The sequence below is a fragment of the Stenella coeruleoalba genome (assembly GCF_951394435.1).
Source record: "Stenella coeruleoalba genome assembly, chromosome: 9".
NCBI classification, from domain to species: domain Eukaryota; kingdom Metazoa; phylum Chordata; class Mammalia; order Artiodactyla; family Delphinidae; genus Stenella; species Stenella coeruleoalba.
The window spans coordinates 89,672,535-89,688,496 of record NC_137155.1 but is presented as its reverse complement, the minus strand read 5'-3'; the positions used below and the strand labels follow the sequence as shown (position 1 = coordinate 89,688,496).

At 40.0% G+C, this 15,962-nt stretch overlaps 1 protein-coding gene across 5 annotated transcripts in view; it reads left to right on the top strand.

The window, feature by feature from the left end:
- The window catches only part of DGKI (diacylglycerol kinase iota), a gene marked incomplete at its 5' end in the record, with an annotated part of 450,496 nt that overhangs the window by 117,488 nt on the left and 317,046 nt on the right, over positions 1-15,962 (top strand). Inside the window, one exon of one of the 5 annotated variants that reach the window (XM_079930957.1) lies at positions 11,403-11,447. The exons of the other annotated variants lie outside the window; for them this stretch is intronic. Of the gene's footprint in view, positions 1-11,402; positions 11,448-15,962 lie in introns of those variants that run through there. 5 annotated transcript variants of the gene reach the window in all.

Below are 15,962 nucleotides of genomic sequence, written 5' to 3'. Positions count from 1 at the left end.
CGTATTAGAGAAGGTTTTCTGGAAGGATGATTCCTGATGTGGAGTCTTGAAGAATGAGTAGAATTTAACCAGGTAGAGAAAGGTGGAAAGAGTTATTAGGTAACAGCACAGTATGAACCAAGGAAAAGAGGAAAAAAATGATGGTTTGTAAAGAAAAATCAAAGTAGATTAATATCACTAAAGCATGATGTATAAAGTAGTGAATGGCAGAAGGGAGGTTTGAACACATAGCCAGAAGCCCTGATATGGAGACATAGATGGGGGTAGATAATCATGTCACAAGTGCTGTGTGAAAGAATCAAAGTGATGACCACCTTACTTCCTTCAAATCGTCGCTGAGAGGGCACCCTTGCAATGAGGTCTATCTTGACCAATCTGTTTTAAATTGCAGCTCTCATGTTAATGCTTTACTTAATTGTTATTCACTGTTTGTCTCTCCCCATCAGAATGTAAACTCCGTGAAAACAGAATTCTTTGTTTTGTACACTGGTTTATCCTTAATGCTTAGTAAGGATAACGTACCCTAATGTCTCTCAATAGCTATGGAAGGAAGGATAAAAGTTTCCCAAGGTCGTATACCCAAGCCAAAAGGTGGGAGCAGCCCAAGTGTCTGTTGATGGATGGATAAGTGAGATGTGGTACACACACACAGTGGAATGTTATTCAGTCTTAAAAAGGAAGGAAATTCTGACACATGCTGTCATGTGGATGACCCTTGAAGACATAATGCTAACTGAAAATAAGCTACTTGCAAAAGGACAGATACTGCATGATTCCACTTATATGAGGTACCTAGAGTAATCAAATTCATAGAGACAGAAAGTAGGATGGTGGTTGCCAGGGGCTGGGGGGGAAGAGATGGACGGTGGTGATGGTTGCGCACAGCGTGAATATACTTAATGCCACAGAACCATACACTTAAAATGGTTACAACGGTACATTTTATTTTATGCGTATTTTACCACACACACAAAACATTTCCAAAGTTTGTAGAGATACTAAATAAGATAAGGATAGGGGCACGTCTGTTGGATTAACCAACACAGAGACCATTGGTGAGATCAGGTTCAGTGGGATTTGGGATTAGAGGCTGGATTGCTGTGGGTTGAGGAGTGATTGAGAAGCTGGGGGGGATGAAGCTACAGGACCCTTCTTAATAAAGGATGAGTGAGATTTGAGAATGTTTTCAGGCTGGGAGGAGTAGTGGCCATTGTGTGAGTGTGTATGTGTGTGTATATTTGTGTGTGTTGCAGAGAGAATCGACACAGGGGGGAGGCCATTTGGAGATACAGCTATTAAATAATAAATAATAATACAAAAGGTGGGTTGGGAGAAGTGAGGAAGGACACTGAAGCAAGTCCACCCATATGTAGGAACAATATCTGAAACTTTCCAAATAGATAAAGATGTGGTGCATGGGAGATTTGGAGCAAATATCGTAGTGGCTTTGGATGACTCACACAGTCTGCATCGTTCAGACTGGTGTCTGTCAGATCCCAGGAACTGCTTTTAAGACAAAGCTTTACTGAACTGTGAAGAGAGGTTGGTGGTTTAGGGCAGTTAGGATCACAGGCTCTAGGGCAGTTGCCATAGTGAAAAGCATTGATAGAAGGAAATAAACTGATGAACATTTTTTTAGTGTATTATATTTGTGAGAGCCTCTGAATTAGAATATTTGGCTCTAACAAATACGTTGTATGCAAAGTATTCAGGCATGGCAAATCAGGCGAGATTTAAAATGACCCAGGATTATGTACTAGAGCTCTATCACACATTCCACAACGCAAGCAAACTCAATTTAATATATCTTCATTGACTTCCTATAAGGCCCCATGGTATGAAAGGCACACAAAATGTATATTTACAAATATCTATTGAAAAGTGATTGTACATACTATTGTGAGATCACTATTTGGCTTGCTAGTTAGTATTTGCATAGCTAATATCAGCATAGCAATTGTCATCTAGGCAAATAAATAGGTATTACTCGTGACAGAATGGCAGGTTTTCTCAAGAGCTGTGAGTGGGTTTTAAAGTATCGCTGGGAGATGGAAACTTTTACTAAGACACAAAAGTGTTTATATGAATTAAAGATTGTTTCATAAAAATATATAATTCACTTAAAGTCATATGGTCCACCTAGAGTATGAACAGTTAGTTGTAGAGAAGGCCTCATCAGGCAGAGCTTAGGATTGACATACGGTGTGGATTTTTATTTTGGGGACCAGAAAATCTGAGGTTAATTTTGGCAGATTCTTGAGGCTCAAATAGGCTAAGCTCTGAAGAGAAGGGCTGTGGTTTATTCAGTGGTGAGGCCAGATTTAGGAAGCTGAGAAAGTAAACATTACAGGAAGCAGCTAGTGGCAGAAATCAAGGTTAGACAAGGTCAAGAGAAATGTAACTTGACACAATGACATTACCCTCAGAAGGCAGATGTGTGCCTGATTTGGGGAGGAGAGGGTTTGGTCTCCCGTTTTTAGAGTTGGAGGTTGTTCCCTAGGTATGGTGGTGCTAGGGCACGTGTGATGACGATGATGACAATCACAGAAGGTGGATGTGTGCCTAATTTGGGGAGAAGAGGGTTTGGTCTCCCGTTTTTAGAGTTGGAGGTTGTTCCCTAGGTATGGTGGTGCGAGGGCACGTGTGATGACGATGATGACAATCACATCACTGATAACAGCTGCTGTTTGTTGGGTCTCTACTATGTCCCAGAGGCACTGTTAATTCAACCATTGTTTTTAGTACCTAGTATGAACCTAATGCTGGAGAAACAATGAGCAGAAGAGGCAAAGTCTTTGTTCTCATGAAGCTTATGTTTAAGTGAAGGGAGACAATAAATATATGAGCAAATATATAGGAAGCTGGAGGGTGATAAGCACTTTGGAAAATGGAAGAAGCGGAGTGAACAGAAGAGGGCTGGGAAAAAGGTAAAAATTTGCTCAGGAAAGGCTTGGCATTTTGAACAGAGATACAATATTAATATGGGAACAAGCCAGGCAAATTTGGGGAAGAATGTTTTTGTTCTTTTTTTAAAAAAATATTTATTTATTTAGGCTGCACTGGGTCTTAGTTGCAGCACATGGGATCCTTGTTGCGGCATGCAGGATCTTTTAGTTGCGACATGCGGACTTCTTAGTTGGGGCATGCATGCAGGATCTAGTTCCCCAACCAGGGATTGAACCCGGGGTCCCTGCATTGGGAGCGTGGAGTCTTACCCACTGGACCACCAGGGAAGTCCCTGGGGAAGAATGTTTTGAACAAAGGGAAGAGCGGGGCATAAAGTCCCTGTGGTAAGGAATTGCTCGGCAAGTACAAGGAACAGCAATGGGGCAGAGCAGTTGCTGTTGAGCGCTAGATCATACAGAGCCTCGCATATGGTCATTTTAAAGGATTTGCCTTTTAATCTAGTGAAGTGGGAGCCACCGGAAGCTTCTCTTAGCACTCTGAAGTTTTAGCTATATTTTCCTCGTCACACATATATGAGACTGGTAGTATTATTATCCCCTTTTTACTTTAATGAGGAAGCTGAGATGGAGAGAGCTTAATTGACTTGCCCAAAATCAGCTTTGAAGTTTTGGAATGAGGATTTTACCCAGGTGGTCTGATTTTAGAGCGTATACAGGCTACATAGGAGGGACTACAAAGAGATGCAAGAAAAATCTGGAGGGCGACGGATGTGTTCACTACCTTGATTGTCATGATGGTCTCGTGAGTGCACGTGTATGTTAAAACTCATCAAACTGAACACTTTCAATATGTACCATTTACTGTGTGTCAATTATACCTCAGTAAAGTTATAAAGAAAAATGTTTTCAAAATACTAGGGGAGGCCTTGAGGAATTTTTAAAGCGAAGACGTGACATTCATATTTTGTGAGGGATGCATTGGAGATCAGTTAGAGAACCATCACGAAAATCCAGGAAAAAGCTCGTAAGGAACCGAACTATGGTGATGTAGAGAGGAAGGAGGAGAGGAACTCGACTGTAAAGGTGACAAGACCTGGGGACTATTTAAAATAAGGAGTGAGAGAAAGAAGAAGCCTGGGACGACTGCCAATTTGTGGGCTTGGCCAGGAGTGCCATTAACTGTGGTGGCCATTAACCAAAGTGTAGAATTCTGGGGGAGCAGCAGGTTCTGGGGAAAGATGATGTAGTTAGAGACATGCTGAGATTGAGGTGCCTGTGGAATGTCCGGGTTAATAGACAGTTTAACATAGGGAGACTTCTGGTTTAGAAACAGGGACGTGAGGAGTCAGTGTGTGAGAGGTTATTGAAGCCATAGGCACAGATGACATAATCCAGGGATGAGAAGGGAGTGAAAGATAAAACTCTGGGGGATACCAATATTTAAAATGAGATTAAAAACTGTTTGGCATGCATTTTGTCCTGTGCCTCCTTTCATGCTCATGGGAAACACCGCTCATCAAGATCAACACTCTTGGAAATCTCTCAGCACCGTGTTCTTAGAACCCGCTGCAACTGATCACTGTCAATGAGGAAGATGAATTCTCCTTTCCATCCCTGATTTAAGCAATGAATGTGAAGCCATTAAGGAGATGAAGGGGTGTGTCTTGGAAGCCAAGAAAAATTCAAGAAAAAGGAAGTAGTCGGCATAGACCTTAATCTTATAAGGACTGAAGCACATTCATTGGATTTAGCCATTAGAAGGTTAATAATGACCTTGCTGAGGGCTGTTTCAGTGGCTCGAGAGGGCAGAAGCCAGGTGCGGGTGGATCCAGGCATGTAAGCGAGGACAGCTCTTCCCAGAAGCTCAGCTCTGAAGGAAAGAAGTAGGCATTTTGAAGAAAGGAAGGAAGGAAAGGAAAGAAGTAGGCATATTGAAATACCATATATTATTTTTGTAAATTTCTTCCCAAACCTAAGAGTTGTGTTAGTTTTTATAGAGTGTCACATTTGTTTCTTAAATATAGGAAGATCTTGGGAATCTCTTTGCTAGGAGACTTCGGAGCACAGGGCAGATGCCCTTGTTTCTGGGCCACATCCTGCCCTGAGGTCTGGGAGGAGGCTCTCAGAGTGATGGAGTCATTGAGGATGGTTTCCCAAGTGCTGTTCTACCATCCTGTGCCCGCCCCCAGACCACACTGGAATAAAAAGAGGTGCGCATGGTGCAAAGAAAAGTGGGAAAACTAAGGGTACCACCCTATAAGGCACTCCTTTATCCTGAGACTGTCTTTTCTCCTATATTTGGGTTGAAATATCTTTACTTAGTATTAGTAGGTGGTATTTTTTTCTTTTAAATGTTCTTAGCAAAATAAATAAGTTGGCAACTCTCTGTCAATTGCTCCATTTTTTCTCAATGATTTTAGTTTCTTATGAACAGCTATCTTTTTTTTTTTAACATCTTTATTGGGGTATAATTGCTTTACAATGGTGTGTTAGTTTCTGCTTTATAACAAAGTGAATCAGTTATACATATACATATGTTCCCATATCTCTTCCCTCTTGCTTCTCCCTCCCTCCCACCCTCCCTATCCCAACCCTCTAGGTGGTCACAAAGCACCGAGCTCATCTCCCTGTGCTCTGCCGCTGCTTCCCACTAGCGATCTACCTTATGTTTGGTAGTGTATATATGTCCATGCCTCTCTCTCGCTTTGTCTCAGCTCACCCTTCCCCCTCCCCATATCCTCAAGTCTGTTCTCTAGTAGGTCTGTGTCTTTATTCCTGTCTTACTCCTACATTCTTCATGACATTTTTTTTCTTAAATTCCATATATATGTGTTAGCATACGGTATTTGTCTTTCTCTTTCTGACTTAACTTCACTCTGTATGACAGACTCTAGGTCTATCCACCTCATTACAAATAGCTCAATTTCGTTTCTTTTTATGGCTGAGTAATATTCCATTGTATATATGTGCCACATCTTCTTTATCCATTCATCTGTTGGACACTTAGGCTGCTTCCATGTCCTGGCTATTGTAAATAGTGCTGCAGTGAACATTGTGGTACATGACTCTTTTTGAATTATGGTTTTCTCAGGATATATGCCCAGTATTGGGATTGCTGGGTCATATGGTAGTTCTATTTGTAGTTTTTTAAGGAACCTCCATACTGTTCTCCATAGCGGCTGTACCAATTCACATTCCCACCAGCAGTGCAAGAGTGTTCCCTTTTCTCCACACTCTCTCCAGCATTTATTGTTTCTAGATTTTTTGATGATGGTCATTCTGACTGGTGTGAGATGATACCTCATTGTAGTTTTGATTTGCATTTCTCTAATGATTAATGATGTTGAGCATTCTTTTAGTGTTTGTTGGCAGTCTGTATATCTTCTTTGGAGAAATGTCTATTTAGGTCTTCTGCCCATTTTTGGATTGGGTTGTTTGTTATTTTGATATTGAGCTGCATGAGCTGCTTGTAAATTTTGGAAACTAATCCTTTGTCAGTTACTTCATTTGCAAATATTTTCTCCCATTCTGAGGGTTGTCTTTTGGTCTTGTTTATGGTTTCCTTTGCTGTGCAAAAGCTTTTAAGTTTCATTAGGTCCCATTTGTTTATTTTTGTTTTTATTTCCATTTCTCTAGGAGGTGAGTCAAAAAGGATCTTGCTGTGATTTATGTCATAGAGTGTTCTGCCTATGTTTTCCTCTAAGAGTTTGATAGTTTCTGGCCTTACATTTAGGTCTTTAATCCATTTTGAGCTTATTTTTGTGTATGGTGTTAGCGAGTGTTCTAATCTCATACTTTTACATGTAGCTGTCCAGTTTTCCCAGCACCACTTATTGAAGAGACTGTCCTTTCTCCACTGTACATTCCTGCCTCCTTTATCAAACATAAGGTGACCATATGTGCATGGGTTTATCTCTGGGCTTTCTATCCTGTTCCATTGATCTATCTTTCTGTTTTTGTGCCAGTACCATACTATCTTGATTACTGTAGCTTTGTAGTATAGTCTGAAGTCAGGGAGCCTGATTCCTCCAGCTCTGTTTTTTGTTCTCAAGATTGCTTTGGCTATTCAGGGTCTTTTGTGTTTCCATACAAATTGTGAAATTTTTTGTTCTAGTTCTGTGAAAAATCCATTGGTAGTTTGATAGGGATTGCATTGAATCTGTAGATTGCTTTGAGTAGTATAGTCATTTTCACAATGTTGATTCTTCCAATCCAAGAACATGGTATATCTCTCCATCTATTTGTATCATCTTTAAATTCTTTCATCAGTGTCTTATAATTTTCTGCATACAGGTCTTTTGTCTCCTTCAGTAGGTTTATACCTAGATATTTTATTCTTTTTGTTGCAATGGTAAATGGGGGTGTTTTCTTGATTTCACTTTCAGATTTTTCATCGTTAGTGTATAGGAATGCCAGAGATTTCTGTGCATTAATTTTGTATCCTGCAACTTTACCACATTCATTGATTAGGTCTAGTAGTTTTCTTGTAGCATCTTTAGGATTCTCTATGTGTAGTATCATGTCATCTGCAAACAGTGACAGCTTTACTTCTTCTTTTCCGAATTGGATTCCTTTTATTTCCTTTTCTTCTCTGATTGCTGTGGCTAAAACTTCCAAAACTATGTTGAATAAGAGTGGTGAGAGTGGGCAACCTTGTCTTGTTCCTGAACTTAGTGGAAATGCTTTCAGTTTTTCACCATTGAGGATGATGTTGGCTGTTGAACAGCTATCTTTAAAAAAACAACAACAACAAAAAAAACTTTTTATCTTTTCTGAGCCACACTGAATTTGAACAAAGTGAACTAACTGGGATAATGAGATTATTGTTTGTCCTTGGAAGCTACAGACCTGTTGGTCTAACCCCTCAGAATTTCCAAATAAAGGACGTGAGATGATCTGCTGAAATTAAACTTCAAAATCTGTTGTAATAGAGAAATGTCAAGAGTCACCTGAAAGCTACAGAATGGCTCCCCTGCAAGCCAGACGACTTGAATGTGATTAAAAGTATTAATATATCTAATGGAAGAATGTGTTGCTAAACAATGAGGTTGATTAACCATGGGAAAACAGAAAAGACACTGGGACAAAGCTGGTGGTGCCTCTCTGAGCCCTGATTAGCTGAAACGGAACCTTGGCAAAAGGATGCCTTTGGATTCTTGGGTTGCACTGGCAGAGACCAGATGGGCGCGTTGGATCAGGGAGGCCGGGCTGGATGTCAGCCCTTACATTTACTGCTTCCAACTCGCCTTCATCTCTATCCACCCTCATTCTTTTTTTATTTTTCTTTTTTTTGGCTTCCCAAGAAGGAAAAGAATGTTATCATGCTGGAGGTAAAATGTTGTTTTTCACACAGACTGAAAATTCATGTCCCTGTGTGGATCTTTTCTCGATAGAAATTCATAAACTAGCATTCTGGATTTATCCCTCAGTCTCAGCTATGGGAGAAGGATTCTTTAATGTGCTGACAAAGCCTCGTTTCTGAGCCTGCGGGGTTGAGGGCTGATTGAGACCTTGTGATATTAGTCAGCAGGACTCTGAGCTGTGACTTTCTCCAGGTGGGAACAAACTTTGCTGTTGCCATTGTTTTTTAAATCTTTTTTTCCCCTCCAGCTTTATTGAGGAAAACTTGACAAATATAATTGTATATACTTAAAGTGTAAAATGTGACGATTTGATATACAGATCCACTGTGGAATGATTACCAAGATCAAGATAATTAACACATTCATCACCTCACATAGTTTTTTTTTTTTTTATGGTGAGAATGCTTGAAATCTATTCTCAGCAACTTTAAAGTATACAATGCTGTATTATTAGCTAGAGTGACCATGCTGTATGTTAGATCCTCAAAACTTATTCTTCTTATAACTGAAAGTTTGTCCTTTGAACTACACCCGCCCCCCCCGCATTTCCATTTTCCCCTTCCCTAGGCCCTGGCAACCAACCACCATTCTACTCTCTGTTTCCATGAAACTGGATTTTTTTTTTTAATATTCCACATGTCAGTGATGCCATACAGTAGTTGTCTTTCTCTGTCTGGCTTATTTCACTTGCATAATGCCCTCCAGGTTCATCCGTATTACCACAAATGGCACATTTCCTTCTTTTTATGGCTGAATAATATTCCATTGTGTATATGTACCACAGTTTATTGATTCATCCATCAAAGGACACGTGGGTTGTTTCCGTATCTTGGTTATTGTAAGTAATGCTGCAATGAACACGGGGGTGCAGATAGCTCTGTAAGATACTGATTAAGAGAATACTCACACACTGTTGGTGGGAATATAAATTGGTGTTGCCACTAATGGAAAACAATATGGCAGTTCCTCAAAAAAATTAAAAATAGAGCTACCATATGATCCAGCAATCCCACTCCTGGGTATACAACCGAAGGAAACATCGCCACTATTTTGGACCACATTGTGACATGCCATAATTTTTCCTTTAAAGTTTTCCCCAAATAACTGTTTTGAAAAAAACACCAAATTAATAACATGTTTATTGACCAGATATTCCAGAAAACTGTGTTAAAGAGTAACATTTGCTATTTTCACCGTGCAATTTTTAGTCAGTTCAACATTATTTTTTGTTTGTGTCTTACAGGGAGTAGCTCCAAACTTTTGTAAATTTTTTATTCACAAAATTGTACTTGTGATTTTGGATCATCCTGTGATTGATAGACCCCAAGCCAGTTCCCCCTTCTTTGTCCTTAATTCTGGTCTGATGGATTATTTGTCTTGCAGATCTTGAAAGAAGTGGGTAGAAAAAGGTTTAATCATAACAAGATAGTTTCCTAGCTGCCCAATTCTGACCACAAACAAAATGTTCTGTTTTAAGCGTTTGCTATGAAAAATTACATGTGGTTCTCCTCATGGTTTGCAAATTATTTCACTCCTCAGACTCAAGGCTATTGACGCGACAGTGAGCATCTGGGGGAAAATGAAAAGAAAAAATTTAGTCACTTGAATGTTGGATGTACAGTTTGAGAATTTCGTAAATTGGTAAACATTCTGATTTGAGTCATTTGAGTTTTCCTCTACTTCTTTCATCTGCTCCTTTGTCACTATGTAAATAGAGCCCTACAGAGGTCTGTACAAAGAAATTACAAAGAAATACTTCTTTGCCCATATCCTTTTTTTTTACTTAAAGATTTTTTGATGTGGGCCATTTTTAAAGTCTTTATTGAATTTGTTACAATATTGCTTCTGTTTTATGTTTTGGTTTTTTGGCCCTGAGGTGTGTGGGATCTTAGCTCCTTGACCAGGGATCGAACCCGCATCCCCTGCATTGGAAGGTGAAGTCTTAACCACTGGACCACCAGGGAAGTCCCTGACCAAACCCTTTTCTTCTGCATTTGATCAGATGCCCTCTGTGCTTGGCTCTGGGTGGCACATGATGGGTGTGGACGGGCTTCTTAGAGGAGCAGTGGGATTAAGCTGGGGCTCTTTGGTTGTTGCTTGAGTGGTTTTACTCAGAATCTTCTCTTTTGATGACAACTTTTTTGTTGTTGTTGTCATATGATGTATTTAGAAATGAAAATATGATGAAAGATTAACTTGTTGAACATCTACTCTTGTCCCAGATAAGGGTCATGATCCTTGTGTTCCCCATTGACATAGGAAAGATTGGCTGGTAATTTCTGTTCCCTTTCCTCCCTTTTGTATGACTTGAGACACCTGATTATTAATGTCATTGCAGTTAAGGGAAAAAGTCCTGTTTCCATGGAAATGGCATTAGGAAGTAGCTCTGGGAGCTAAACGTCTCCTCCCCACGAGATAACATTTTGTTTTCCTTTGTACATCTTGAAAACAACAGCACCCTTAACTAACAACATGCATAAATAGATGCTTCGATAAATAAAATAGAAACATATAAGAAGTGTTTCGTCAGAGTTTTTATCAGATCTGTAATAACAAAGTAGCGAGGTCATTTAGGAATGGGGAATAGACTCCCAGGAGAAGTCCTAAAAGCCTTAACGTTATGCACAAGATAAGACTTTTCGAGGAAATTAAAACAGAGGAAGTGATATACTATCAACATCTTTCATAAAGCTGTATGGTCAATAGCGGAGGTCAATAGTGATCTATCAAGAATTCTTGAACCCTAAAAGGTATTTTTTAAGGGGACAAAGCTTTAGAAAGTCTTTCCTCATTCTTAGCTGACTTCTTCATTAAGAAAGGGTTGTTGATGATTTTGCCTTATATGTGAATCCTTGATCCTCCACAGAAGAATTCACAGAAGAATTCGTAGAAGAAAGTTCATGGCCGTATGTATCATGTGTGAATTATTAAATTAGAATCTGCATGTTTTCTTAGATTTTTGGAACTCTCAACTCTTTTTAGCAACTCACATCATAACTGAGTACCATTATGTTTTGATGAATGATTTTGGTCTAACAGTGCTGTTTTGATAACCAGGGAATTATCTTACCTGCTTTTATTTTTCAGAATGATATCTATGAGAAAAGTATTTTGAGATTGGATGTGGATTGGAAGGGGAAAGTATACAAGAGGAGAGACCAGTTAGGAGGCTTTTGCGGTATGTAATGTAGGTGAGGATGCCTTGGGTTGGTGTTGGGGCAGAGGAGATGCAGTGAATGGAGAGCTTTAAGACATACTGCAGAGGTGGAATTGACTGGATTTAGTGACAGTCGGTTGTGGAGGTTGAGGGTGATGGAGTCCATAGGGAGGACTCACAGCAACTGAGAGGATGAAAGGACCGCTGAGATGGAGGAAGGATCAGACGTTCAGTTTGGAGCATGGTAGGTATGAGGGATCTTTAAGGTGAGATATAAAGCAGGCAGTAGGAAACATGAATTGGGGCTTAAAAGAGTCTCTTGGACCACAGATATGGCATGTTACAACAGCTGACATTTGATGAGAATTGGGGTATTTTACTTAATAACTAATTTTAGGTACTATATGACAGTCATAAAAACAGAGATGATGTACTTGATAATACCCCCCAAACAACGGAAAGATATCAGGTTGGGACCAATAAAATCTGTCAGTGGACTTAAAGAGTATAATAAGAGAGCTAGATTCAGAGAGAAATTTAAAACTTTCCATTTTGTTCTCTTTTGGTTTAGTTTACATGGAAATGTACGCTTAAAAGGGAAATAGAGGCTGTTATCAGAAGTCAAGAGACAAAAGTATAGGAAGAAAGAAAACAGATTAGTTTACCACCACTTTTAATTTGCTAGGACTAATTAAATCTATTTATGTTTTATAATAAGAAAAATATCACAAAAGTTATTTCAAAAAATTACACATTTTAAAATAGTTATTTTAAATAGAAATACCTCTGTTAGATTCTCTTTTTTCAAGCTGAGGGGAAGCTTTCCTGCAAGCTCCAAGGATTTAATGTTGTTGCGATGTCTCGTCACGTCAGGTCACGTCAGGGACATAATGACATAATAAGGAAAATCAAAGGGAGGATGTTATAGGCCTGAAATTTTAAATAATCGAGGGAAGATTGATTGGACTAGGGGAAATTTGGTTATTTTGACCATTTGTCAATGTGATCTGACTTGTCTCTCTGCCCCGAAGAATATATTTCAAATATATTGAGCTATAGACTTCTTTCTTTGTAATTAATTTTTATTGGAGTATTGTTGCTTTACAATGTTGTGTTAGTTTCTGCTGTACAGCAAAGTGAATCAGTTATACATATACATACATCCACTCTTTTTTAGATTCTATTCCCATATACGTCATTACAGGGTATTGAGTAAATTCCCTGTGCTATACGGTAGGTCCTTATTAGTTATCTGTTTTATATATAGTAGTGTGTATATGTCAATCTCAAGACTTCTTAAATAGCAAAACCAAGAAGACCAGCAATTCCACTGATTTATCATTTCTCCTCTAGGTTGAATATCTTTTGACCAGTTCTTTTGTTGGCTGCCTAATGCAAACATTGCATTGCACATGTGCATAGGTACACATGTCGGTGACACACACACGCACACACGCACACACACACACACACGCGCACACACACACACACACACACACATTTGATTCAGTAGAAATGGGGAGAAGAAAGAATCATAGGGAGTAGGCATGGAAGAAAAACCACAGGCTCTGAGAGGGTGTGGTATTAAAGAATGAAGAGGGGGAAGATGCCAGCAGAATAGCTGTGATGAGTTCCTTCAGGAATCCTTTTTGTACCTTTTCATCTCCCACCCCTTTTTTACCTCTATAACTTAACAACTGTAAATAGTTATTCCCTTTTCTGCTCTGACTTTCCCCCTCCATCACTGACTGCTCCTTTTTTTTTTTTTTTTTTTGCGGTACGCGGGCCTCTCACTGTTGCGGCCTCTCCCGTTGCGGAGCACAGGCTCCGGACGCACAGCGGCCATGGCTCACGCGCCCAGCCGCGCCGCGGCATGTGGGATCTTCCCGGACCGGGGCACGAATCTTGAATCTTGAATCTTACTACTTCTGACCACCAGCACTGTTCCCATTCTAATCCAAGCCACCATCTTCTGGATTATTGCAGTAGCCCCTTAAATGGTTTCTCTGATGATAGCTGTCCCCTCCCACACACATTCAGATCTATTCTCCACACACCAGCTAATGTGGTTCTTTGCAACATAATTCTGTTCTGGTCACTTCTTGGCTCAAAAACCTCTAATGGTTTCCTTTCAGACTTAGAAAATCCAAAGTCCTCATCTTGACCCAGAAAGCCCCAGATGCCACTCCAGTCTCATCTCCTGTCACTCTCACCCTTGCTTATTGAGGTCTAGCCTCACCGACATTCTTGCTTGTCCCTGAACAAGACAGAAATCTGAGGGACTCTGCACTTGGAGTTACCTCTGTCTGGAACTCTTTCACCAAATAGACCTTGTCTCTCTCTCACTTCATCTAAGGGTCTGCTTAAGTGTCACCTCTTCCAAAAGGACTTTGCTGACACTCGATCTAGAACAGCCTCCCTTACTCTGCTCTTGTTCTTGTCCCCCATTGCTGCCATCACAGTTTAACTCTATGTTAAGGTGTGTTTGTTTGTTGTCTGAGTCTCTATCCCACAGAAAGCTCTCTCAGTGAGGGGCTTGGTTGGGCTTTTCTGTTCTATGTCTTGCATCCAGAAGATCGCCTGACCACGAGGCTTAACTATTAGTGCCATAAATATTAACTGACTGAATAGCAAAATCAATAATCAGGGAGCTCAGTTCCTTACTTTGGCAGCCCTGGGAAGGCAGTGAGTCTGCCCAGTGCTCGCAGGTGTCTAGCATGCTGCCTGGAGCAGAGATTGCACATGTGAATATGTGTCAAGTAGGTGAATAAATGATTAAATGAATGGATGAAGCCACATTAGTAAGTTAATCACTAGTACATCTTCCTTTACTCTTTGGACCCATTCATATGGCAGGGATACTATGAAAAAAGGATCTGACCTTGTCCAAGGGGTCCATGAAGACGTCTCGAAGGAGGGTACATAAGAGTAATCATACCTGTCAGGTACTGAGTACTTACTATGAGCCATCTATCATGCTCAGTGCCTTACGCACCCTAACCAATTTAATGCTCACAACAAATCTATGAGGTTGATACTATTGTTAGTCCCATTTTACAGATGGGGAAAATAAAGCACTGAGAAGTAGATTAACCTATCTCGAGTATACAGCTAGTAAATGGTAGAGGCAGACCCAGGCAGCTTAGTTCTACAGCCTGTGCTGTTAACCACTATGCTGTACGTCTAAGCTGAAGACTGAGGATGGAGGAGTAGCTGAGTAGATGAGGGTTGACTTATACAGGAGTTAGTGTTCTGGGCAAATGGAGTCAGATGTGCCAAGGGTCAGATCGTGATCAGTTCCATCAAGGACATGACAGAGGTTCAGCATGGCCAGAGTGTAGTGGGCATGTAAGAGAGTAAGAGGTGAGCCTGGTTCTTAAGCAAGGGCCAGAGAGGCTGTGGAAGGAATTTGGACTTACCTGAGGCAAAGGGAAACATTAAGCGGCTTAGGTGCACAGATTTACTTTTTTTAACAGTCACACTGGCAGCCCTGTAGAGGACGGGCTGTGAGGCAGGCAGGTGGGCGGCAGGGAGACCAGTTTGGAAGGTCTTGCAATAGCCCGGGAAAGGGGTGATGGTGACCTGGTCCAAGGTGGAGGTGGAGGTGATGGAAAGGTAGTATAGACTTGAGGTAGAATCAACAGGACTCAGTGATGGGGTGAGGAAGAGGGAGGTATAATGGCGTCATTTAGAGGGATCAATTAATCAGTCACTTCGCATCTAGGGTTTCATTCTACAGATCAGCTAGTTAATGGTACATGTACACAGGCCTTATTTCCAGAGGTATTTATTGCAGGACTGTGTGTAGTAGAATTAGAAACAATAGTGCAGGGCCTTGCACAACCCCAGAGAAGAGAATGTGAGGGGCTCCCTGAATTTATGCAGCTGGTAAATTAATGACTGAATAACAGTATGTCCAAACAATGAAATACGATGCGGCAGTTAAAACGCAGGATGCAAGTCTTTATGTACTGCTAAATAATGATTACCAAGATACATCGTGAAGTAAAAAGAAAAGGGTTCAGAACAGTGAATGGTATGCCATGATTTATGTTATAAAAATCTATTTGCACACACACATATACACTGTAAATGCATTACAGATTCTGGAAAGATCCGTAAAATTGTTTTGAGTAAATATTTTACATAAAATTGTGAAAGGATTGGAAAACTGGAGGCTAATAGTAGTAAGGAAACTTACTTTTTATTGCTGCCTAATTTTTTTGTCTTCATGTATTAACTATTAAAGTAATAAAATTTTAAAAATACATCATGGAGACTTGAAAATGCAGTGATAGTTATATGATGAAGCAAATGGGAATAAAGCAAGCATGATACTAGTTGATAACCACTTAAAAACCTCTACAACAAGACAAATTTAAACTATAATTATAAATTCAAAAACAAAATTCCAAGGCAAAATTAAATATGAATGTAATAAATGTGAGGTTTGAAATAGTATGTAGGGGAGGGACAGCATATGAGCGTAATTAATTGACCTTAGGGGTCAGTGCACACATACAGGATTAAGATTTG